The sequence below is a fragment of the Eretmochelys imbricata genome, chromosome 16 (assembly GCF_965152235.1).
Source record: "Eretmochelys imbricata isolate rEreImb1 chromosome 16, rEreImb1.hap1, whole genome shotgun sequence".
Taxonomy (NCBI): domain Eukaryota; kingdom Metazoa; phylum Chordata; order Testudines; family Cheloniidae; genus Eretmochelys; species Eretmochelys imbricata.
In genome coordinates this window covers 709502-736861 of record NC_135587.1, presented here as the reverse complement: position 1 = coordinate 736861, position 27360 = coordinate 709502, and the positions used below count along the sequence as shown (strand labels likewise).

Below are 27360 nucleotides of genomic sequence, written 5' to 3'. Positions count from 1 at the left end.
GTCCAGAGGGAGCCATGGCTGCAGGGAGCTCTGTGGAAAGTCTCCAGGATGAAGCTACTTGTCCCATCTGTCTGGAGTATTTCACAGAACCTGTCACTCTGGAGTGTGGGCACAATTTCTGCCGAGCCTGCACCACCCAGTGCTGGGGAGAATCAGACACAGGCATCACCTGCCCTAAGTGCAGACAAGCTGTGCAACAGAGAAACCTCAGGCCAAACAGGCAGCTGGCCAATGTCCTAGAAATAGCCAAATGGCTGGGTTTCCAGGCAGCGAAGGGATCAGGAGTGTGTGTGGAACACCAGAAGGCTCTAACACTGTTCTGTGAAGAAGATCAAACCCCCATCTGTGTGGTTTGCCATCTGTCCCGGACTCACCGAGCTCACACTGTGGTTCCCATAAGGGAGGATAACCAGGAGTACAAGGTAGGGAATTGCTGTCAAGTTCAGTGAGTAACAGCTTTGGATTTTTATGCCAGGTGGAAGTTGCCTGTCAGAGGTGTGACTGCATTGTTCAACTCTGTAAGGCCTTCATTGTATGGGAGATGCTATAAACAATAAATGAGACAGCTGGGTGGCAGGAATGGCAAACAATTAAGACTTGAAAAATTTCTAATGTGGGAAAGTTTTACCTGAGAAGCAGAATCCTTTTCAAACCCAGCTCCCACTGGTGAACTAAGGGAACTCTCTATGGAACAGAAGCTGTTAAATGATCAGTGAGGTTTAAATCACCTGCAGGCCTGTCTATGTGAGACTGTTGCCTTCAGACTGGAGAATATCAAGTTAAAAGCTGATGTTGTCATTGCTGATTTGTATCTTAGCATTTATCATCATTGTTGTTATTTGCATCCCAGTAGCCACTACAGACCCCAGATGAGATTTGACCTTGATTTTGCTGGAACCTGCACAAAACAGTGTGAGGGACAATCCCTGCTCTGAGCAGGGATAATCTAATGTATAGGCTAATCTGAGAAGAAAAATGCAGAGTGGGATGGGAAATGGAGGGTCAGAGTAGGGAAGTTAATTGTCTAAGGTCACCCAGCAGGAGAGTGACTGGGTGGGCAATAGGACCAAAGTCTCTCAAGGGCCACACCAGTGCCTGAACCATGAGACCATGCTGTTGTGGCCCTAGCAGCGATGAAGTCTGTTAGAAGGGGAAGACTCTTTGAGAAAAGTCTGAATCATAGAATATTAGGGTTGGAAGGGACCTCAGGAGGTCATCTAGTCCAACCCCCTGCTCAAAGCAGGACCAATCCCCAATTTTTGCCCCATATCCCTAAATGGCCCCCTCACGGATTGAACTCACAACCCTAGGTTTAGCAGGCCAAAGCTCAAACCACTGAGCTATCCCTCCCCTCAAGCCAGTAAGGAGATGAAGTTTCTCCTTGGGATTCTGAATTTCCATGAGGGGTGAAACTGAGATGCACTCTCACCCCTAAAAATAAAAATCAAACCACCCAAATCATTTCTGTTGATTCAGGATAAAATCCAGCTCTATTTGAAGATTCTGAAGGAAGAGAGAGAAAATCTCCAGGGATTTAACTTGAATAGAGAGAAGAAAAGCCAGGAGTATCTGGTAGGTTCCTGTTGTTATTAACCTGCATTGACATGGGGTGCGAGGTTGGTTTGTAGGCAGATTCCCTTGTGGCCTTAGGAAATGTTGGCTTTTATCTACTACTCCGTTACCACGGATGCTCTGTGCGTATGTGTGCACTCACCTCCAAACAGAAGGCCTGAAAAATCCTCTTCTCCATCTTCAGATTCTAAGCTTTCATTTCTGGTAATGAATTCTTGTCCACCTTTTGTGCCTTTGACGAAAATCTTGCCAAAATGATCTGAATGTATCCAATGCACAGTTCTGTGCCTGTCTGCACTTTTTGTTCAATTGATTCATTTTTTCTTTCCATACATGTGTGTCAACGTAGTTCTGTGTAGAGCTGAGTAAACAACAAAACTTTTCATTGACTGGAAATTGGGAAAAAAAATGGTCAAACCAAAAATAATTTTAAAAAGTTTAGCAAATCAGTGTTCCATTTTTTCTTGGGCAGAGTGTTTTGTTTCAATTTTGACCATGAAGAAGGACTTTTTGAAGCAAAAACTAATTTCAAATTGAATAATCAAAACATTTTCTTGATTTTTTTAATGATTTATTTATTTATCTGCTTATTTATTTCTTTATTTATCCATCCAAAAAAGGTGGGTGACATTGAGAAGAATTCATTAAATATTTCAGAGTCAAGGAATCTGCCTTTTCCCTCCAAAAAAGTTTAGTGCAAAAAATGTCACTCAGCTCTAGTGCTAAATCTTGCCTCCAGCTGCCTTGGATCTGCATTTTTAAAGGCCCCTGGTAACACGATATCCTAACCATGTCAGACATGAGAATATCCCTTTAAGAGATATAGGGGCCAAATGGGAAGGTGTGAGAAAATCCTCTTTCTACTAACCACAGGTCACAGGCAAGTGTTAGATGTCTTAGAATGTGCAAAGAAATTCTCCCTCCTGCACACTCAGCACTCCATGAAAGGACCCCAGGCTCCATTCACGTCCCAAACAAGCCCTTTCCCTATTTTCTTACAGAAACAGACAGAAACAGAGAGGCAGAAGATTTTATCTGAATTTCAGAAACTGCGGCAGTTCCTGCAGGAAAAAGAGCGACTCCTGCTGGCCGAGCTGGAAAAAACAGGACAAGGAGATTGTGAAGATACAGAATGAAAATGTTACTAAACTCTCTGAGGAGATTTCCCACCTCAGTGAGCTGATCAGTGAGATGGAGGGGAAGTATCTGAAGCCAGTAAGCAAATTCCTGCAGGTGAGACAGAGTAAGAAATACCCCAGATCCCACCACAGGGACAGGACCGTGCCCAAATTATGAGCACTGGAGTCCAGCTGTCAGTGAATTCCTGAAATGTGCATTACAATTTTTCTATGACCAATTAGAGATATATAGATATGAGAGATGGAAAAGCCCCATTAGCTGAGATAATCCATGGTTCTGGGGCCAGACCAGAGCTTCTTTTTTCAAGATTTGCAAAATCCCTTCCATGCAATCCTCAGTGTGTTTCAAGTGGGTCTCAGATTATTTTTCTCTCTCTTTCGCCTCTAGGATGTCAGAAGTATCTTGAGCAGGTACATGGCTCTTTCTCACTCCCACACCCACTTCACATGCTGGGAAAGGACTTGGAAGCCATGTTAACACCACTTCTCTCCAGGGCTACGTGGCAAAATGTGTGGGGCAGGTTCACACTTTGGATACAAATCTCTCTAATGAATTGAATCCTGATGTTCTCACTTGCTGTCTGGAATGGCTTACAGCTGTGAATGCCAAATTCAGGTCAGATGCCAGAAAACAGGGCAGACACCCTAAACTGGTGGTATATTCTATAATTAGATTTCACCGAACCAGTAACGAACATGCACTCCTGGATCACTGTATCAGTCTTACCATGGAGTCAAAGACAGTCCCCTTAGGATCTCCAGCCCTTCTTGCCACCCAGACAAACTGGGCTTTGTGATATTGGTCACTATACCAAATATCACATCACATTAGGTTACTCCCAACCACAAAGGGTCAGTCACTTACCCTGGTCAAATTTGTACTCTGGATCTCACCAAAGACAACGCTGAAGTAAATTCACTAGTAAACTAACTAAAGATTTATTAGCTAAGAAAAAGAACTGAGACTTATTGAGAGGTTTAAGCAGGTAAAATACATTAACAGGTGAGTCAAAGTGTATAACTCCAAGATGATAGCAGAGATGTAGTAGTCTGCTAGTTTTCCAAAAGTCTCAGGGATACCTAAAATCACTTTGGGGACCTCCTTCCACTCGCTCAGTATTCCACCCTCTTCGAATCTAAAACAGTTCAGAGATACAGGATCATTCCCTGGAATCAGTATTTACAGCTTCTTTCCACAGAAAGCAATCATCCAAGTGTTTTCATCACAGTGTGCATTTTTCCTTTGTTGACTAAATGCAGTCTGAGCCTGAAGATTTCCATTGTCGAATGCAATGACCCATGCTTGAAGTCAGCATGCTTCTTCATTTCCCGTTCCAAGGCCCCAATCCTGTCTGATGGGCAATTAAATTACAGAGATATTATGTTATGTATGTCCCTGTACTTAATTGACCCTAGATCAAAAGTGTGTGTTAGCATCAAGATGAGAATTTACCTGATGCGTAAACTTCATGAAAACTAATGGATTGTTACGTGCTATTACCTAACAATATGCATTATGTATGAGATAGCAGAGAACAGGTTACAGATGAGTGAAGACAATATCATTCACATTTCCTTTGAACTAGATTAATACTCAAACGAATTAGTACACTTAACATTTCTTTGATATTCACACAGAAGTGAATTGGCCTATGGCTTTGACCTGAGCTGGCCTGGTGGTGTCACACTGACCTTTTTTAGAGAAGACTCTGGAATTATCCATTCAGTGGGAAAGATTAACCTAAAGTATTTCTTAGAGATGTCACATCCCTGGGGGACTGGCTGCCTCAGGATTATGTGGGTGAAATGTGAGCCTTTCACTGCTGGGACACTGCAATCCAACCCAGATCAGCAGTGATGAAGAGTCTTTCCCACCTGAGGACTGTTTGGAGAACTATGTGCAATGAGCTTGGGAGGGGGAAGTTGGCATGGGAACTTCCTGTCCATCATAGCGTGGAGGCCAAGGAGTGAATTGTCCATGGAGACTCACTTCCCCTTTTATCCCCAGAGCTTGTCTCTCCAGGCCAGAGTTGAAGAATATTAATGGGACCTTTAAGCAAAATGTTACACTGCCATGGCCTGTGTTGCACCTACTTTGAGGCTGGGAGAAGTAGAGGAATTCTAACTCCAAGCCCATTAGAGCAGCAACGTTCACTAACAAGGAATTATAATGAGTCACTAAAGGAAATAACACAAAGTGAAATGGTTTCTCTCCAGCTATGAAAAGAGGAAGTTCCAGCAGCCTGTGGAGACTTTCCCTGAACAAGAAAAGAGACTCAGTGATTTCTCCCAGAAAACTATTGTTCTAACGGAGACTCTGAGGAAATTCAAAGGCACTGAGAAAGGATCTAGGAGAGGAAATTGGGATGAACCTCTGAGTCTGTGGGAGGAGATGTGTTCTTGATTTAAAATACTGTACATATCTATTGAATGAAAGGTGGAGAGTAGAGCTATTGAGCAGGTGTAGCAGGGCCCAAGCATCAGGACATCTCACATTAATTCATGACTTACCGAAGGTGACAACCTTAAGGCCCAAATTTAGCAAAATGGCCTAATTTTGGGTCCCTGAGAGTTTCTCTCTCCTAACTACAAAACTTGCAAAGTCCCTGGGGGTCACAGAAACAGGGGTGTTTACTCTGGCCGGATCTCAGGACTTCCCTAGCCTGTGCCAAGCAGCCACTGAATAGGGGAGTCACAAACTGCCCCCCTCTATCCCTTTGCCAGTTCAGGGGGAATCTGACCCATTGAGCCGACCCTTCCCAGCTTGAATTTCCACATACATAAAAAAACTTACTATTATTTGTATTCCTGTCTATGGAGGACAAAGGCCCTGTTGTGCTGAGCACTTCATTGACACTGAATAAATAGACCCAAAGAGCTCACAATTCAGAGCTCTGACCCTGCAAATCCTTAACATCCTATTAATGTCAAAGAGACCAAAGTGTGTACAGTTACATTGACACTAAGGTCTTTGCAGGATCTGGGTCTAGGGTCTGACAAAATGCAATAGGTGAATGAGACAAACCAGCTGGGATGTAGAGGGTGGGAGGAGATGAGGAGGGGAAAGTAAATATTTCTTACAGATTGTATCTCGTAGGGTGCTTGTGAGCATAAGTGCCGACTCCATGGGTACTTCAGGGCTCAACCATAATTAAAAGACAGTTATATTAGTTACAAATGAGAATGCTGTTATAAATATGACAGCATGAAATCTCACCTCTCTTTTATCCTTTTCCTCTTCAGACACTCTGCCATCTGAACTGGAGATGGGGCACACAGACATGGTGAGATTGCAGGTGGACATTATCTTTTAAAGAAGGAGAAAATTCACATGAAAACATTTCATGAATTTGAAACTAAAGTTACCAGCCAAACCAACACAGACCATGACACTCACAGCCCTAAAAAAGAAAACATTCACTACTAAGGAGATCCCAAGCTGAAGTCACACAAACAATCCTGACAACAACCTTAGTGCTCAATTCATGCGCACACCAGTGAATAGAAACAGTCACTGACCAACATCCAAACACCCTTAATTCTGACCCCGGGGTTTTCATAGACATTGACAGGCCCTTTCAATATTAAATTGAGAGGAATGAGGACAGAGCTCTCTCCCCTGAGGGCTGACACATCCCTCTCCTTTACCCTGCCAGAGGCGGGTCTCGCCCATCACTCTTCTCCAACATCCTACGTTTCCTTTGGGCAGGATGGTGCTCTGCCATTAGAGCTGCTCCCTGCTTCATGGATTGGGGAGATGCTCTGCCTCAGATGGTGGCACCGCCTCCCTTCTCTCAGAGCTGAAGATGGGGCTACCCCTCCCAATGCCACCTCCTACTCTCTGGTCTTAAAGCATTCCCCAATGCTGAACCTTCCTTTCTATTCCTCAGCCTGGGAGTGGAGGCTGCATTTAGGGGAGGGAGCTTCCCTCTGGGGTTTAGAGCTGGTACCTGCCTCCTCTGCTCCCTCCTCACTAAAAGCTTCTGAAACCTTCCTTTCTGTTTCAGAGTAACAGCCGTGTTAGTCTGTATTTGCAAAAAGAAAAGGAGTACTTGTGGCACCTTAGAGACTAACCAATTTATTTGAGCATGAGCTTTCGTGAGCTACAGCTCACTTCATCAGATGCATACTGTGGAAACTGCAGCAGACTTTATATATACACAGAGAATATGAAACAATACCTCCTCCCACCCCACTGTCCTGCTGGTAATAGCTTATCTAAAGTAATCTTCAGGTTAGGCCATTTCCAGCACAAATCCAGGTTTTCTCACCCTCCACCCCCCCACACAAATTCACTCTCCTGCTGGTGATAGCCCATCCAAAGTGACAACTCTTTACACAATGTGCATGATAATCAAGTTAGGCCATTTCCTGCACAAATCCTTTCTGTGTCTCTGCAGCTGGGAATGGAGCGGCCCCAGCAGGGGAATCAGGGACCTGAAGCCTCTATAAAACACATGAAAGTAATGAGTGGCTCCCATTAAACAGAATGAGAAACTGCAGTGACCCCTCTGCTCAGTCTCAGGCGCCCAGGACAGAGGCAGCTCCCTGGGACCCAGGACTGTCCCAGCCAGAACAAGGCTGTTGGGAGTGTGAGAAATGGTCCCAGTCTCCCCCAGGGCTGACCTCTGCCTCTAATGCTCTGATTCTTTCTCCCCCCAGAAAATGTGACTCTGGATCCAGACATGGCTCATCCCATCCTTATGCTGTCTGAAGATCAGAAAAATTTGAGATGTGGATTCACGTGTGAGGATCTGCCCAGTAACCCAGGAGAGATTTGACACTGATCCCTGTGTGCTGAGCTGTGAGGGATACACCTCGGGGAGACATGCCTGGGAGGTGGAGGTGTGGGATAAGGGATGCTGGGCTGTGGGGGTTGCCAGAGAGTCTGTGAGGAGGAAGGGGCATCTCATCCAGAACCCTGAGGAAGGGATCTGGGCTGTGCAGCGGTGGGTGGGTCAGTACCAGGCTTTAACCTCCCCTGTTACCCACCTATCCCTGTGCAAGGTACCCCAGATGATCTGGGTTTCTCTGGACTATGAACAAGGGCAGGTGACATTTTTCAGTGCTGGCAATGAGGCCCCAATCTTCACTTTCCCACTGACTTCTTTTTCTGGGGAGAAAATCCGCCTGTGGCTCTGGGTGTGGGGCAGGATCCCAGCTCAGGCTGTGTCACTGAGATACATGGGAAATACCTCACTGGGGACCCTCAGATCAGTCTCTCTAGCCTCAGACACCAGACTCTATGACCCTGGAGGACTCTTGTCTTCTTCCAGACTTTCTACTGTGTAGTCTCTACTGCCCTGGAGGTTCTGTGGGGTCTGGTCTGTCAAACCATAGGCAGCTGGGATTGACTGAGATGGAGAAGTCAATCTCATTGTTCCAGGGATTGTGCAGCCTGTTTGTCACTGTCCTCCATGATCTGGGAGGACTCTGGGGATACTGTGTCAGACTGTGTCACTGAGACCTGTGGGGGGAGGGGGTATAGCTCACTGGGAATGAAAAAATTGGCTTCTCTTTCAACAGTCGTCCTAGTTTCTATGACCCTGGAGGACTCCCATCTGGCTAGGCTCATCTCTATGACCCTGGATGACCCCTCTGTACCAAACCCACAACATCCATATGAGCCCTCAAATCTCCTGCCCCTTCCCTCCATGAATAAGAAGAGAGGGAAAACCCTGGAGCTGGAGGAGGAGCAGAGGGGCTCTGAGGGGAAGGGGCAGATGTGGGGCTTCAGGGATCAGAATTGATATAGGATTGAGGGCAGAATTGATTTGGAGGCTGGGGGCAAATTACTAGCTGGGCTGGGGGACAGGGAGATGTGGGGGTGGCAGGGAAACATGAGGAGAAGCAGGAGGCTCTGCACCAGCAGGGATCCTAGGAGAAGGAGACCCAGTGACTGGAGAGTGTGACCTCCAGGACCCCAGGGAAAAGGAGCATATAATAGGGGAGTGACATCATCTGGATGAAGATGAGCTGGCTGTGTGGAGTGGAAAGGCACATATGGCACATATTTGACCAGAAGGGAGAAAAATCATGAAAGAAAAAAATCAATTAAAACGAGAGTAAACAGTGAAGCCTGGGCAAGTGGAGGGAAACTGAAATGGAGAGAGTGAAAGCAAAACAATCCTGAGAAGGAAAATGCTCAGGGGGCAGCACAAGGGGAAGTGATAAACTCAAGCGAGAGAACTGGGAAACCAAGTTGGAATGATCTGTGATAGGGAACAGAGGAGTGTTAGAGGGAGACAGAGAAGCAGTGATGGAAAATGTGTGCTAGAGAAAATGATGTGCCAAACTGGATGAAATAAAAGAAAAGTAGTAATGGGCTTAATCTGCAGCAAGGGAGGTTTAGGTTAATGTGACACGTACCTCAAATTAGCACCCTGTACCCCCATATTCATCATCCATATATGGTTGGGATATTTAATACAAAGCATGCCATGTAAGATATCATATGAAAGATTATGATCTGCTGAAGCCCATTGTTCTGTCGAAATATGTATATCATTAGCGTGCATGAAGTTATGAAATTTTGCTTTATGTTTGTTACTGAAATACATTGCAAATTTGAGAGTCTCTATTACAAGGGTGATGATCTCCACCCAGGAGGGAGTTCAACGACCATTAATCACCAGGGGAGTTGTGATCAAGGGATATACAATTCAATGACAGTTTCACAAGCACCACACAATGGTGACTGCTCAACTCTATGACTCAGTCGCAAAAGACCACATCAGGGGGATTGCTCAACCCTGTGACTCAGCAAAACCCACCAGAAAATGTCTGGGCAAGTGTCTTCTAGGCACATGGACTAAGGATATAAAATAGGAGACAGTAGTATCGTGCTTTTCCCTTTCTTCTCCCTCACCTACGCTGGAAGCAACAAGAATGCTGGGAAGACAGAAAGACTCAGCTGAGGAGACTAGTCTCAGGCTTGAGAGAGAGGCCTGTGTATTATGAATTGTAACATCCAGTGGGGTGAGAAAATTGCTTGATCTTAATACTGCTGAGAGTAGTAAGGTTTAAGATTTAGATTGCATGCTTATCTTTTATTTTCTTTGGTAACTATCTCTGACCTTTTATGCCCACCACTTATAATCACTTAAAAATCTATCTTTCTGTAGACAATAAACTTGTTTTATATTTTCCCTAAAACACTGTGTTTCAGTTGAAGTGCTTGGGAAATCTCAGCTCAGCTTACAAAGGCTTGTGTATGTTATCTCCACATTGAGAGAGGGGTAGACTGGGTAATAAATGTATACTGGTCAGGTTCTGACCAGGGCATGATGGTACAGCTCTGGGGTGCAAGGCATGAATGCTCCCAAAGCCACTCACAAATCACTCATGCATTCTAGCTGGGTGTGTGGCTCCACGTACTGTTGTGCTGAGTGATAACAGTGTCTGGAGGAGTTTGCTGCTTGTCACTAACAAAGGATTCTGAGAGATAGCCCAGGCTGGAGAGTTAAGAGGGCACAGTGGTACCCCAGTTCCAGGTTGTACCCCGGGGACCCCATCACAGTTAGATATTAGGAAAAACTATTGAACTATAAGGGTATTTAAGCTGTGGAATAGGCTTCCAAGGAAAACCGTGGAATCCCTATTATTGGAGCTTTTAAAAACAAATCGGACAAACAGCTGTCCGTGACTGTCTAGGTTTATTTGGTCCTGCTACAGTGCTGGTGGCTGGACTTGACTTGATGACTTCTTGAGGTCCCTTCCATCCCTATAGTTTTATGATCTGCTGATTCTAAAAAGAAGAATGAAAGGGAATGTGAGAGGGAGAGGGAGATCTATAAAATGTTACCAAAAGTGAGATTGCAACTCATTCATTCCACCCCATAGTTCATGGACATTATTTTTGCTGTAGTGCCTTTCAGAACAACGCGTCTTCAAATTTTGTATGTTTTTACAGTGGGTTCTGTTTATGAAAGATCCCTCTCAGTTCCTTTTAAGCCTGACATTCGCTTAAATGAAACATATAAACCATTCTCCTTGTGTATTTCCCTTTAATTACCCAGCTGTGATTTTTGAAGGCAGTGAAGGGATTCTCCCTTTCCCCCAAGCTGATTGTGTTACCCCACATCTGTGTGTGTGTGTGTGTGTGTGTGAGAGAGAGAGAGACTCCGTTGATAGCCTGGGTCTTGTGCTGCTATCCCACCTGCACTCTGGGTCATGTGCTTTATATAAATATATACATCAGGAATTGTTCATCTATGCTCTGCAGAGAGCTGATTTGATCACTTCACCTCTCAACCCCCAAACCTGCCAGTGGCTGACATCAGCAATCAAAAGGCGTGATAGATCTTGGCAATATGGAACACTTGAATTTTATGGCACAATATACCAGATTCAACAGATTATAATGGTTTTAATTATTGTGTGAATTAAATAAACTATTAAAAAAGGAAATTAAAATATGTATCAAAGAGAACCACACAATCCCCACTTCCACGGCAACAGGGCTGGTGCTATGGCCACTCCTGTCCCCAGCACACACCTCCACCACTTGACCTTCAGGAGGAATTGCTATTCTTGCTGAGGACCAAGCACTGGAATGGGCCTTGACACACACACTTTGCCAGGAGGTTCTCTTCCTGGCTTGAGTGTGGGATAGCGATAGATTACCAAATCATATCTATTACAGGCATTGATCCTGAAGAGCAGTAGAAGTGAGTGGCTAGCATCTGGGCTTTCTATAGTGGAGAGCTACGTTTTCTTCCCAGTTCCACCTGAAGTGACCTTGTGCAGCCTCTCAGTAAATTGAGGGAGAAAGTGTCTAATACTTGCCTGCTTTCCAGGGTAGGGGATGTGGTGTGTCATTAGGGATATGGGTTGTGATGTGCATGGAAATGCAAACAACAAAAAGGAGAGGTGATATTTGAACTCATTGGTTGCTAGCTCTTAGTTTGCTGCACTTTGCCATCAGCTACTGGACAAATGTCTCTCTTTCCCTTGCGTCTGTGACAGGCTGCTACCTTCTTTGGAGCAACAGAACAAGCAGCCAAAATCAGCACAACTGATGAACATTCCATCTGTAAGCAGAGTCAGGCTAAGCTCTACCCTGACATCTGGTGGTGAATTGTGGCAAGTTGTGGAAAAGAACTTCAGGCGCTGATCTTGTTTGCATAGGTTTCAGAGTAACCGGCGTGTTAGTCTGTATTCGCAAAAAGAAAAGGAGTACTTGTGGCACCTTAGAGACTAACCAATTTATTTGAGCATAAGCTTTTCGTGAGTTGCATCCGATGAAGTGAGCTATAGCTCACGAAAGCTTATGCTCAAATAAATTGGTTAGTCTCTAAGGTGCCACAAGTACTCCTTTTCTGTTTGCATAGGCACACCCATCCCACCTAGCATGAGCCCACAGCAGCCCAAATGGTCACTTTGGCTGCTCTGGGATCCCCAGTTTCTCTATTATTGGGGCAGAAAGAATAAAGTGTTGTTACCCTGATTATATGAATCAAGGACAGTGGAACTATTTTATGATGGAGGGACTCACCATCAACTAAGTAGCACTCGCTAGACAAGGGACATGGATTCCAAAAGCCAGTACCTTGAAAGAGGTTGGGGCTAGATATTTGTACTAGGTGGTGTGGGTCTGTTTTTAGGGGTCTGAACTACTAATTACATCTTCTTGTCACTGTAGACTATCAGAGATAATTTTGATTCTATTAGGAGTCTAGTTACAGGCTGCTGAGTTGGATTCACTTTGGGCCAATGGTGCTCTAGCATTGAGGCTCTCCTATTACAAGCTGAAGTCAATAAAGAGCTGGAATTGCTGAGTGCTGTGTTGGGGGGGCTGAAGATACATTGCAGAATGGATGGCAGAGCAGCACAGTTTGCAGGATGGCTCGCAGTGAAGGCTATAGCAGAACCTGACAGAGAGGTGGGGCAGTTGGCCTCTGACCATGTAAGGTGCCCCTTAACCACCCCACCCGCATTTCTACTCAAACTGGGGTGTAAAACTTTGCAGATAAACTTTTGAACCCTGGGGCTGCACTGACCAGGGACAGAGACTTTTGACTTGTTGGACTTTTGGGACTTTGGGTGATTTTTGGATTGCTGGACTCAAGAACCAAAGGGAAAGGACATGGCCCAATTTGCTGGGGTGAGTCTTTGCTCATGGTTTGGTTTATGGACCCCAGTTGTGGTGGTTTCCCTATTTAATGCTGATGTCGTTTACCTCTTGTTATTAAAGATTTTCTGTTACACCGAGACTCTGTGCTTGTGAGAGGGGAAGTATTGCCTCTTTGAGGCACCCAGGGGTGTGTGTAAGATTTTCCCAGGTCACTGGGTGGGGGCTCGAGCCAGTTTTGCATTGCATTGTTGAGAGGGAACGCCTATGTACTGAACCCGGCCCTTGCTGCTATCAACTCAGCCTGGCAGAAAGGTTACACACCAATCTAGTAACTTGGGAGCTCTGCCCATCATATGGTGCTGATCTTCCTTCTTTCTTTCCAGTAGGTAACTTACATTCAAAGGCAACTAAAATATAAGGCATGTGTTGTTCACATTTCTTTTCCTCACCAGCATTTGCTGTGGTGGCCACAGTGTGTTAAGGGGAGGGGAGCTGCTGCTAGAGACAGTCACTTTGAGATGGGGTCCAAACTTTGCAAAAGTTTGAGCTCCCCCTTCCCCCCACCTTGCTGTCAGAGCTGAGAATTTGTTTTCCATCTGTTCCTTAATGAAATAGCTAGCACACTGCATATGGCTGCCAGGGAGCATCAGGGCCTGGGAAGCTAATTTACAACAACACGGGTAGGTCACATTACTCAGCTGCAACAATATGGCCAGTGTGATGAAACAGCAGTGACGCTGAGCCAGTTTCTCAGCTGGGGCACTGAGTGTGTTCCCTGGCTTCAATGGATCTCAGCGAGCTGGTGCAGCTTGAAGAAGTAGCCTCTTATTATAGCCAGTTACAGAGCAACCTGTGCAACTGCCTGCATCCCCAAAAGCATCTCCTGCCAGTGCTTCCTTCCCTTCATGGTTGACTCCCCTTTCCTGGTCCCAGGTGGCCGTGCCCCAGACTCTCACAGGCCCCCTCAGTCTGGCCCCTGATCCCCCTTCTGCAGCTGGGGTAAACCAGTGGCCTGAGGACTTTGCAGTTCTCTATTTTGCCAAGCCCGTGCGCTGTGCAGGAGCTCTAAGGAGGGCCGGGACCTTGCTGGAAGTGGGGACACTGGCAGGAGAACAGAAGTAGTAGCCAGGCCACTACCAGGCCCTGAGACCTCGCATAGATTGTCACAGTTCTTTGTGTTTCTTTAGAGAGAGCTGTTATTTTTTAATACCACAAACAATGAGTTTACTGAAGTCCTGCTTTGCTCATTCACTGTCACATTCAACCTCTGTGACTGCAGTAGAGGGGGCACATTAAATGCTCATTAAAATTGTTCAAATGTCTTTAAGATTTGAGGAACATCAAAGAGTTGGGGAAAATATTTATGCCTTAAAAGGAAACTTGAAATATGTACTGCACGATAAAGCTTCTGGCTTGACTCTAAGGAAGGGGGAGCTGGGAACTCCCCAAAGACTGTGCCCCTGCTGAGCAGTTTCTGACAGTTTAATGAGACAGGTGAAGGAATCCCCACTCCAGCTACATGAGGATTCACCTCAGGGAGACATTGCTGGGAGGTGGAGCTGGAAGATGGGATGTGCTGGGCTGTGGGGGTGGCCAGAGAGTCTGTGAGGAGGAAGGGAGGGATCAGACGTAATCCTGAGGGGGGGATCTGGGCTGTGATGTGGTGGGTGGATTGGTACCAAGCTCTCACCTCCCCCGAGACTCCCCTGACCCTGAGTCATGTCCCCAGCAGGATCCGGGGTTGTCTGGACTATGAAAGGGGCCAGGTGACATTTTTTGATGCTGATAATGAGGCCCCGCTCTTCACTTTCCCGCCAGCCTCTTTCCCTGGAGAGAAAATCCACCCCTGTCTCTGGGTGGGGGCCAGATCCCAGCTCAGACTGTGTTACTGAGACATGGAGGGAACACCCCACTGAGGACCCTGAAATCAGCCTGTCTAGTCTCAGATGCACCAGTCTCTATGCAGACTTTCTTCTGTGCAATTTCTTTGACTTTGGAAGTTCCATGGGGTCTGGACTGTCAAACCATAGAGAGCAGGGGGTGATCAAGATGGAGAAGCCAATCCCATTGTCCCAGGCATTGTGCAGCCCCTTTATCACTATTTGCTACGATCTGGGAGGACTCTGGAAATCATGGGTCAGACTGTGTCACTGAAACTGGATGCGAGGGTGAGGAGAGAGGGGGAAAGTAAAGCACACTAAGGCCTGTTCCACATTACAGAGTTAGGTCATCATAAGGCAGCTTTCTGACGGGATCCCCGGGGTGCACCCTAGGGCCATGGGACCACTGTGCCCTCTTATCTCTCCATCCTGGGCTGTCTCTCACAATGCTTTGCTAGTGAAAAGCAGCAAACCTCTGCAGGCACTGTTATCACTCAGCACCACCACACGTGGAGCCCCCCCGGGCAACTAGATTGCATGAATGCTCCCAAAGCCACTCATGAATCACACAGAGAAAGGCACAAGCCGAATCCCCCCTGCTGCCAGCCTTATACCTCAGGAATATACCATCTTGCACTTCTCAAGACGAGCTGTGCAAGTTCATTAATTGGTTCACCACTTCATCAATGGAAAGTGGATATAAACCAGCCTTTGTAAACCTGAGCAGATTTGCCACGCACTTCATTTAAACTCACTGGTAAAGATGAAAAGTAAAATAAGTGTATTGATTAGAAAAGATAGATTTTAAGTGATTATAAGTGATAGGCAAAACGTCAGAGTGGCTACCAAAATAAAATAAAATAAAATACAAGTATGCAGTCTAAACTCTCAATCCAATTAGACTGGGCAACATCTAGATTAAGCAGTTTTTCTCACCCCACTGAATATTGCAGTTCATAGTACATAGGTTTCACTCTTGAAATCTGGGCCAATCTCCTCTGTTAGAGTCTTCAATCTTCTGAATGTCCTTATTGCTTGCAGCACAGGTTTGGTGGAGGATAAAAGGCCAAGCATGGGGCCACTGTGTTCTGTTTTATATCCTTAGTCCATGTGCTTGGAGAACACAAGTCCAGGCATGTCTGGTGGACATTGCTGAGTCACAGGGTGAGGTATGTCACCTGTGAGTGAGTCATTGAATTGTAACTCCTGTGCTGGTGATGTCTGTTCAGCACCCACCCTGGGGTTAGTTACCTCCCTTGTCATTATCTCTAGAAAGCTAGTATCTGGGCTCTTCCCAAAACCACAGCATATTTTAGTGAAAACCATACAACACAATTCTTATAATTTTATTTACATTAATGGTACACATATTTAGATGGAACAGTGGGTTTCAGCAGATATTCAGGCCTGTCTGTAAAGGCCTAGACTCTAAGAATTTAGGTGTATTCTTATCACTTGGCTAGTTATAGAGGTATAAAAGAAAGAATCAAAATCACTGTCTGCCGGTGTAAGGGCCTTCTCTTACTGTGACCGTCTGAGGCCCTGTGCTTAGGCTAAGGCCTTTGGCTAAGCAACAGAGGCAGCCATAAGCTGGGAAGTGAATGGTCACATCCTCACATTCCAAACTAGTCACATTGAAATAAGGTGCTATTGCGCTGTTAGGAATACAATCCTGTCCTGATAGTGCCTATCACCTCCAGAGAAAGGGAAGTGCCTAGAAAATGTAAAAGGAAACTTAGTTTGATAGCATCCTGTCTGGCAAGAACTCACTTATCAATAGCTGGGATGTGAAATCCTCACTTCTGTATTGTTTTGTCATTATAGTTCCCACTTTGCTATTGTTTGTCTGTATAATGTCTGTCTGGTTCTGTGATTGTTTCTGCCTGCTGTATAATTAATTTTGCTGGGTGTAAACTAATTAAGGTGGTGGGATATATTTGTTTACATAATCATGTTACAATATGTTAGGATTGGTTAGTTAAATTTCAGGAAAATGATTGGTTAAGGTATAGCTAAGCAGAACTCAAGTTTTACTGTATAGTCTGCAGTCAATCAGGAAGTGAGTGTGTGTGTGTGTGTGGGGAAAATGGGAACAGGGAATGGGGGTGGGGAAATTGGAGTCATGTTTTGCTAAAGGGGGAAATGGGAACAGGGAATGGGGGTAAGGAAATTGGAATCATGTTTGGCTAAGGGCAGGAATGGGAACAGGGACACACGTGTAAGGCTCTGTGGTGTCAGAGCTGGGAAGGGGGACACTAAGGAAGGAAACTGGAATCATGCTTGCTGGAAGTTCACCCCAATAAACATCGAATTGTTTGCACCTTTGGACTTCGGGTATTGTTGCACTCTGTTCATGCGAGAAGGACCAGGGAAGTAAGTGGGTGAAGGAATAAGCCCCCTAACATCTTGGTGCCGGTGACTGACTCGGATGCATCGCATTGGATAGGTGAGTGGCAGCCTGTAAGTCCCCCTCCCCAACAGTCCGCGCAGCTGCTTTGAGGGGGTATCGCAAACTCTCGTGATGGTAGTTGGGGGTTCTGGCAAGCCAGGGTAAAGGATTTTTTGAATAAATGGATAAGGAAGAACCAGGGCCCATCCCAGGTGCAGAGGTCAACCTGGGATGAGATTAAAAAGGAAACGGAGGAAGTGTTAGGGGACCCAGAGGGATGGGGGGTGGCTGAGGAGCCCACCCTCCTCGGTATATGGGTAGTGGAAGAAGGTCCCTGCCCATGGGGACTGAATGCCTTCCAGGGAAAGGAGGCACTTCAGTCTGCTTGTGAGAGGTTTGAAATAAGGGCAGCATTATGGGAAGCTGCCTCTAACCTTTCAAGTTTGGTGCTGCTTGCTGAAAGGTTGTAAATTAGTGTAACCCTTCTGCCCGTCAGAGTTGGCAGCAACAAGGGCCAGGTTCAATATCTAGGGGATCCATTCCAATAACACAATGCAAACCGGCTCGAGCCCCCACCCAGTGACCTGGGACAAATATATACCACCCCCGCTGGGCGCCTCCAAGAGGCAATACTTCCCCTCTCGCAAGCACATAGTCTGAGTGTAGCAAAAAGCCTTTTAATAACAGAGAGAAACAATGTGGCATTATGTTGGGGAAACACCACCAACAGGATTCATAACACAACCCATGAGCAAAAAAAACCCACCCCAAGCAAATTGGGGCATGCCCCTTTCCCTTTGGTTCTTGAGTCCAGCAACCCCAAATCACCCAAAGTCCCAAAAGTCCAATGCCCCAAAAGTCTCTGTCCCTGGTCAGGGTAGCCCCAGAGTTCAAAAGTTTATCTGCGGAGCTTTACCTCCCAACCTGGGTGGAGATGGGACGGGGTTAAGAGGCACCTGACATGATCTGAAGCTGACCGCCCCACAGCTCCATAGGCCTTCGCTTCGCTCCGCCAGCCACCCCACTAACTCCTTTGCTCAGCTCCATGGCCCACAAGCAGCTCCTGCCATCCACAAACTGCTCCGCATCAAACTGCTTCACCAGCCAGTCCGCAAGGCACTCCAGCCGTCCCGCAAACTGCTCCACAATATATCTTCAGACTCCCCCACTACTTAACACATCACTCAGTGATTTCAGCTCTTTGGTGAATTCAGCTTGTAGTAGAAGAGCCCCAGTGCTGGTGTACTATCAGCCCAAAGTGAGGTCAGCAGCCTATAATTAGACTTTTAACAAAATCAAAATTAGCTCTGATATTCCACAGTGGAGACAGGAGGAAGTGCAATTAGCATATAAGGCCCTCACCAAGGAGCCCATGTCACCAAGTATTAACACTTGTTCCCCAACCTCTCTCCAGTCACACAGTTTTGGAACCCATGACCCTTGCCTAGCGAGTGCTACTTAGTTGATGGTGAATCCCTCCATCATAACAAAAGGCCACGTACAGTTCCAAGCACAGTTCCCATAATCAGGGTAATAACAATTTATTCTTCCTGCCCCAATAACAGAGACACTGGGGATCCCACAGCAGCCAAAGTGACCATTTGGGCAGCTATGGTCTCATTCTAGGCGTGGTGGGTGTGCCTATGCAAATGAGATCGGCCCCTGAAGTTCTTTTCCACAACTTGCCACACCTCACCACCAGATGTCAGGGTGGAGCTCATCCTGACACTGCTTACATCAGTTAGGGGTAGTGAAAGATGATTTGGCACAAAAGGGTTTATAGTCAAAAGCAGAGTTAACAGACGACCTTTAGAGACTGGAGCTGGGACTTGGTCCTGGGGGAGTGGAGAGAAAGAAGGGGAAGAAAAAAAAAGTTTCCAAGTGCAACCTGCCTTTCCACACTCTTTTGTTTTTCTGAAGTTTTAATAGAGGGTACTTTGGGTACTTATGTGAGATGTCAAGAAGGAAGTTTTTGTTTAATGATAAAACCCAGTTATATAAATGTAACTGTACGTGCAACTCTGTGCAGTCACATTGGCTGGAAGCTTGGTAATTAAATTATCCAAGGGGGTCAGGTAGATTGGCTACTCCCACCACTATGCTTCTGTCCCCAGAAGTCTTTACAGCTATTCTGAGGGAAAATGGGCCCTTTTCCCACAGAAATGCGGTCTATAAGGGACTGCTGCAGGCAGAGAGAGAATCTGATCAAAATTATTTGACTATTGGGTAATGTAATCAAAATCACTAAAGGATGTAAGGGGTTCTATTGGAACTTAACTTGGCTGCTCCTGGTTGTGTCTCGTTGTACAAGATGTAATTGGGGTACAGTTATGTAAAAGAGTAATCACAGTGCAAACGATGTTAGGCAAAAGAGAATTTTGTGTGTGTGCACAGGTGAAAGGAAAAGAGGAGGAATGATGGGAACACTGAGCCTTGGGGTGGCTCTGGGGGATCAGATTGTTACTTTGGTGGGTGTGCATGAAAACTCTGTGGGCATGGGAGAGGCAGTTATGCCTTGTGTAAAATTAATATGGCTAATATAATGTTATGGAGGTTAAACTATATGGAAGGAATTTTCATTTTCCCAGGATGTGTGCAGTGTATATTGGAGAAGGAGTAAAAGAAATGCAAATAAAACATGGTACTTCATTAAAATCCTAATAGGGCGCCAAAAGGAGCCACAATAGGTTGTGCTTTCTTTTTCAGATCTCTGTGTGTTTTGGAGCAGGAGATGAAAGTGGAAAGTAATCAGAACTCTGGTGGAAGTAAAATGTTTCCCTGTTAAGACAAAAAGAACACCCTGACAGCAGGATTGTCTGGCTATGTAGACTCCCTCCTCAGACCCTACGCTACCAGCACTCCCAGCTACCTTCGAGACACCACTGACTTCCTGAGGAAACTTCAATCCATCGGTGATCTTCCTGATAACACCATCCTGGCCACTATGGATGTAGAAGCCCTCTACACCAACATTCCACACAAAGATGGACTACAAGCCGTCAGGAACACTATCCCCGATAATGTCACGGCTAACCTGGTGGCTGAACTTTGTGACTTTGTCCTTACCCATAACTATTTCACATTTGGGGACAATGTATACCTTCAGATCAGCGGCACTGCTATGGGTACCCGCATGGCCCCACAGTATGCCAACATTTTTATGGCTGATTTAGAACAACGCTTCCTCAGCTCTCGTCCCCTAAAGCCCCTACTCTACTTGCGCTATATTGATGACATCTTCATCATCTGGACCCATGGAAAAGAAGCCCTTGAGGAATTCCACCATGATTTCAACAATTTCCATCCCACCATCAACCTCAGCCTGGTCCAGTCCACACAAGAGATCCACTTCCTGGACACTACAGTGCTAATAAACAATGGTCACATAAACACCACCCTATACCGGAAACCTACTGACCGCTATTCCTACCTGCATGCCTCCAGCTTTCACCCTGACCACACCACACGATCCATCGTCTACAGCCAAGCTCTGCGATACAACCGCATTTGCTCCAACCCCTCAGACAGAGACAAACACCTACAAGATCTCTGTCAAGCTTTCTTACAACTACAATACCCACCTGCAGAAGTAAAGAAACAGATTGATAGAGCCAGAAGAGTTCCCAGAAGTTACCTACTACAGGACAGGCCTAACAAAGAAAATAACAGAACGCCACTAGCCGTCACCTTCAGCCCCCAACTAAAACCCCTCCAACGCATTATTAAGGATCTACAACCTATCCTAAAGGATGACCCAACACTCTCACAAATCTTGGGAGACAGGCCAGTCCTTGCCTACAGACAGCCCCGCAACCTGAAGCAAATACTCACCAACAACCACATACCACACAACAGAACCACTAACCCAGGAACTTATCCTTGCAACAAAGCCCGTTGCCAATTGTGCCCACATATCTATTCAGGGGACACCATCACAGGGCCTAATAACATCAGCCACACTATCAGAGGCTCGTTCACCTGCACATCCACCAATGTGATTTATGCCATCATGTGCCAGCAATGCCCCTCTGCCATGTACATTGGTCAAACTGGACAGTCTCTACGTAAAAGAATAAATGGACACAAATCAGATGTCAAGAATTATAACATTCATAAACCAGTCGGAGAACACTTCAATCTCTCTGGTCACGCAATCACAGACATGAAGGTCGCTATCTTAAAACAAAAAAACTTCAAATCCAGACTCCAGCGAGAAACTGCTGAATTGGAATTCATTTGCAAATTGGATACTATTAATTTAGGCTTAAATAGAGACTGGGAGTGGCTAAGTCATTATGCAAGGTAGCCTATTTCCTCTTGTTTTTTCCTCCCTCCCCCCCCCCCCAGATGTTCTGGTTTAACTTGGATTTAAACTTGGAGAGTGGTCAGTTTGGACGAGCTATTACCAGCAGGAGAGTGAGTCTGTGTGTGTATGGGGGTGGGTTTTTGGAGGGGGGTGAGGGAGTGAGAGAACCTGGATTTGTGCAGGAAATGGCCTAACTTCATTATCATGCACATTGTGTAAAGAGTTGTCACTTTGGATGGGCTATCACCAGCAGGAGAGTGAATTTGTGTGGGGGGGTGGAGGGTGAGAAAACCTGGATTTGTGCTGGAAATGGCCTAACCTGACGATTACTTTAGATAAGCTATTACCAGCAGGACAGTGGGGTGGGAGGAGGTATTGTTTCATATTCTCTGTGTATATATAAAGTCTGCTGCAGTTTCCACGGTATGTATCTGATGAAGTGAGCTGTAGCTCACGAAAGCTCATGCTAAAATAAATTGGTTAGTCTCTAAGGTGCCACAAGTACTCCTTTTCTTTTTGCGAATACAGACTAACACGGCTGTTACTCTGAAACCTGTTAAGACAGTGTCTGAGCTGCTAACAGCTTTGGATCCAAAAGCAAGTTCATTATCATGCACATTGTGTAAAGAGTTGTCACTTTGGATGGGCTATCACCAGCAGGAGAGTGAATTTGTGTGGGGGGGTGGAGGGTGAGAAAACCTGGATTTGTGCTGGAAATGGCCTAACCTGACGATTACTTTAGATAAGCTATTACCAGCAGGACAGTGGGGTGGGAGGAGGTATTGTTTCATATTCTCTGTGTATATATAAAGTCTGCTGCAGTTTCCACGGTATGTATCTGATGAAGTGAGCTGTAGCTCACGAAAGCTCATGCTCGAATAAATTGGTTAGTCTCTAAGGTGCCACAAGTACTCCTTTTCTTTTTGCGAATACAGACTAACACGGCTGTTACTCTGAAAAAAGCAAGCTAGTAAGCCTCTGTGTGTAAAGGCAAATCACCTAGCTGATGGACACAAAGGAGCTGCAAATAACGAATACATCTGGTCAGCAAACAAGCTGCTAGAAGACTCAGATTATGGCCCTCCAGGAAAGGGAGGTGAAAAAACAAGTCAAGCCTGAAAGTAAGGGGGACAGGTTAACCTTAAGGGGTGTGTGTGTGTGTGTGTGTGTACAGTGCTAAAATCTGAAGCTGTCTCTCAGCTATTACCTGAGAATAAACTTAAAGCTTGGTACAACAGAGAAACTATTGCAAACATGGTCTGTTGTACAAGAGGGGAAACTGAGGTAAACCACCTCAGGAATTTCATAAGTGACCAGTGAGTGGGGTAATTCACTAGCCTGACTATAGAACAAAATAAGGACAGCCTGGAGGTAATTCTTCTGTTTTTCCTGTAATTAGCAAGGAAGTTTGTAAAAGAAAGTGGTATTATTATTAAGCAATAATCTGTCCCCACCAGGGGGGTGGAAATTGTTTCTTTTGCTTTTCAGACACTCTACAAGCAAGCTGGTGCCAGCGGAAGAGTAACTCAGAATACCATGGATCTATGTTTTGTGGTGTTTGTCTGTGGTGTTTGTCTTGTTGCTAGCACTGCTGTGTTTCAATGAACAAAAAACCTCATGATGTGGGTGGGGGATAGCTTCAAAAGGCTGACCTTGGGGGGGAGATGTGTATGGGAATGCAAAATACTCAACTAGGAGGCCAGCACCTGTGTAATAGCTACCGTGGTACCTGGAAAAGGAATGGCAACTAAGGTGGTCCCCACAAACCCTATGGAAATAATGAGAAGGGGAGGAGCTCACTGGGAATCAATGGCGGGGTGTGTAAAATAGTGTAAATCAACAGAAAATGTTTGGATGTGCCCCTCTCCTATGACTATAGAGGAGCAGGATCAATGGCCTATGCAAGGGGTGGACAATTGGGTGTACTGTGTATAAGGTGTTATGCTGGGAATGTACATGTAACCCTTCTGCCCGTCAGAGTTGGCAGCAACAAGGGCCGGGTTCAATATCTAGGGGATCCATTCCAATAACACAATGCAAACCGGCTCGAGCCCCCACCCAGTGACCTGGGACAAATATATACCACCCCCGCTGGGCGCCTCCAAGAGGCAATACTTCCCCTCTCGCAAGCACATAGTCTGAGTGTAGCAAAAAGCCTTTTAATAACAGAGAGAAACAATGTGGCATTATGTTGGGGAAACACCACCAACAGGATTCATAACACAACCCATGAGCAAAAAAACCCACCCCAAGCAAATTGGGGCATGCCCCTTTCCCTTTGGTTCTTGAGTCCAGCAACCCCAAATCACCCAAAGTCCCAAAAGTCCAATGCCCCAAAAGTCTCTGTCCCTGGTCAGGGTAGCCCCAGAGTTCGAAAGTTTATCTGCAGAGCTTTACCTCCCAACCTGGGTGGAGATGGGACGGGGTTAAGAGGCACCTGACATGATCTGAAGCTGACCGCCCCACAGCTCCATAGGCCTTCGCTTCGCTCCGCCAGCCGCCCCACTAACTCCTTTGCTCAGCTCCACGGCCCACAAGCAGCTCCTGCTATCCACAAACTGCTCCGCATAAAACTGCTTCACCAGCCCGTCTGCAAGGCACTCCAGCCGTCCCACAAACTGCTCCACAATATATCTTCAGGCTCCCCCACTACTTAACACAACACTCAGTAATTTCAGCTCTTTGGTGAATTCAGCTTGTAGTAGGGGAGCCCCAGTGCTGGTGTACTGTCAGCCCAAAGTGAGCTCAGCAGTCTATAACCAGACTTCTAACGAAATCAAAATTAGCTCTGATATTCTACAGTGGAGAGAAAAGGAAGTGCAACTAGCATATAAGGCCCTGACCAAAGGGGCCCATGCTACCAAAAATTAATACTTGTTCCCCAGCCTCTCTCCATTCATACAGTTTTGGAACCCATGACCCTTGCCTAGCGAGTGCTACTTAGTTGATGGTGAATCCCTCCATCATAACAAAAGGCCACATACAGTTCCAAGCACAGTTCCCATAATCAGGGTAATAACAATTCATTCTTCCTGCCCCAATAACAGAGACACTGGGGATCCCACAGCAGCCAAAGTGACCATTTGGGCAGCTATGGTCTCATTCTAGGCGTGGTGGGTGGGCCTATGCAAATGAGATTGGCCCCTGAAGTTCTTTTCCACAACTTGCCACACCTCACCACCAGATGTCAGGGTGGAGCTCATCCTGACACTGCTTACATACATATTACTGGGGGCACATTTACACCAGCCCATAACAAAATTACACACATCCACATGCTGCTATCTGGACTTTGGTGCACAAATGGATCTGTGAATCTTATTGCTGTGAATAATCAAACTAGGGCCTACTGCCTGATTCCATACCAAGTGGTCAAGCTGGTTTGGACAATATCCCATTTCTCTGTGAACATTCAATGGACTTACGATGTGGACAAAAGCAAGGAAAACCTGCAGGGGCAGCTTGTTGCAACTGCCAGCAACTGGACACATAAGATCGTGACCCCATCGAAGGAGGAGAGGCAGTGTTTTGGGGGTGTCTCGGATGTTGGACTATACTGCGGTGGTCAGGACTCGGTGTTGCTGTGGATTTTGTATTGTTAACTGTACTTGTGTTACGTTGCATATGGAGATAACCTATAAGTAATGTAATAAGCCCTCCAAACCCTGCAGTGTACTAGACAACCCAGACCCAACCTTCTCGGGCCCACTCTAATGGGAAGTCTGGAACACTAATTGGAATAGGTGTGGTATGCCCGTATGAGAGAAGGTGTAGGGCACTATACTACACAAGGGGCAGTGGGACAAATGGAATATCGACACCTTCCACCTTGATGCCTGGCCCTATCAGGAAATGTGTCGCCATATGTCCTATGCTTTTCCAGGGATACCTGGGTAGGAGGATCCCAACAGAAAAAGGAAAAAAAAAGGGGTGGAGTGTAAGGATATAGATATTCAGGCCTGTCTGTAAAGGCCTAGACTCTAAGAATTTAGGTGTATTCTTATCACTTGGCTAGTTATAGAGGTATAAAAGAAAGAATCAAAATCACTGTCTGCCGGTGTAAGGACCTTCTCTTACTGTGACCGTCTGAGGCCCTGTGCTTAGGCTAAGGCCTTTGGCTAAGCAACAGAGGCAGCCATAAGCTGGGAAGTGAATGGTCACATCCTCACATTCCAAACTAGTCACATTGAAATAAGGTGCTATTGCGCTGTTAGGAATACAATCCTGTCCTGATAGTGCCTATCACCTCCAGAGAAAGGGAAGTGCCTAGAAAATGTAAAAGGAAACTTAGTTTGATAGCATTCTGTCTGGCAAGAACTTACTTATCAATAGCTGGGATGTGAAATCCTCACTTCTGTATTGTTTTGTCATTATAGTTCCCACTTTGCTATTGTTTGTCTGTATAATGTCTGTCTGGTTCTGTGATTGTTTCTGCCTGCTGTATAATTAATTTTGCTGGGTGTAAACTAATTAAGGTGGTGGGATATAATTGTTTACATAATCATGTTACAATATGTTAGGATTGGTTAGTTAAATTTCAGGAAAATGATTGGTTAAGGTATAGCTAAGCAGAACTCAGGTTTTACTATATAGTCTGCAGTCAATCAGGAAGTGAGTGTGTGTGTGTGTGTGGGGAAAATGGGAACAGGGAATGGGGGTGGGGAAATTGGAGTCATGTTTTGCTAAAGGGGGAAATGGGAACAGGGAATGGGGGTAAGGAAATTGGAATCATGTTTTGCTAAAGGGGGAAATGGGAACAGGGACACACGTGTAAGGCTCTGTGGTGTCAGAGCTGGGAAGGGGGACACTAAGGAAGGAAACTGGAATCATGCTTGCTAGAAGTTCACCCCAATAAACATCGAATTGTTTGCACCTTTGGACTTCGGGTATTGTTGCTCTCTGTTCATGAGAGAAGGACCAGGGAAGTAAGTGGGTGAAGGAATAAGCCCCCTAACACAACACTATTCTTATAATTTTATATACATTAATGGTACACATATTTAGATGGAAGAGTGGGTTTCAGCAGATCATAACCTTTCCCACAATACCTCACATGGCATGCTTTATATGAAATATCATAATTATATGTAAATGAGGAATATGGGGCTTACAGGGCTCTCCCCCAAGGTATAGTGTGTCACAAGCTTACGTTGACCTAATAATGTCAGCGTTTACGCTCCAGAGTTTCTCTCTCTGATGTAACTCACCTGCTACATTGACTTAATAACTCTACCTCTGTGAGAGACGTAGTGCTTAAACTGATGTAGTTAGGACAACACTGTAGACACTGCATTGCTTATGTTGACTTAAGTGGCCTCCAGGAGGTGTCCCACAATGCCCCACTGTGATCACTCTGGTCACCATTTTGAACTGTGCTGCCCAGCTTCCAGGTGCACTGGAACAAGCCCCTCCCCGTTAAAGAACCAGAAATTTTTGAAATTCCATTTCCTGTTTGCTTGGCATGGAGAGCTCACGTAGAAACTGCCCAGCTGAGCGTGCTGGCTACACAGTCCAAATGTGCTCCTGTCTGGGCTAAGTGTAGGAGACGGTGGATCTCCTGGGTCTGTGGGGGGAAGAGGCTGTATAGACACAGTTCCTATCCAGCCACAGAAATGTGGGCATCAATGAGCAGATCGCTCGGGGAACGGGGGAGAAGGACTACGAGAGAGACACCCAGCCAAGGAGCTGCGGCAGACATCCCGGAAGGCAAGGGAGGCAACCAGTTGCTCTCGTGCAGCGCCGCAGACACGCCACTTTTACAAAGATCTGCATACTGTCCTCTGCGATGACCCAACTTCCCCGCCAAGGGCTCCCTGGATACATCGGAGGAGATGGAGTCAGTGGCCACTGCAGGCAACCCTGAGGATGAGGTATTGGACAAGAAAGAGGAGGAGGAGAAAGGGGCACAGGCGAACAAGCGACCCATTGTCACGCCGAGCCAGGAGCTGTTTGTAACCCTGGAGCAGTCCAGCATGGGCAACCGTAATATCAGGGAATGA

General features: G+C 45.9%; 2 pseudogenes; one reads left to right on the top strand and one right to left on the bottom strand.

The window, feature by feature from the left end:
- LOC144276083 (zinc finger protein RFP-like) overlaps positions 1-27360 on the bottom strand; it is a 349317-nt pseudogene that overhangs the window by 247702 nt on the left and 74255 nt on the right.
- Positions 15-27360, top strand: LOC144276084 (E3 ubiquitin-protein ligase TRIM39-like; annotated as a pseudogene).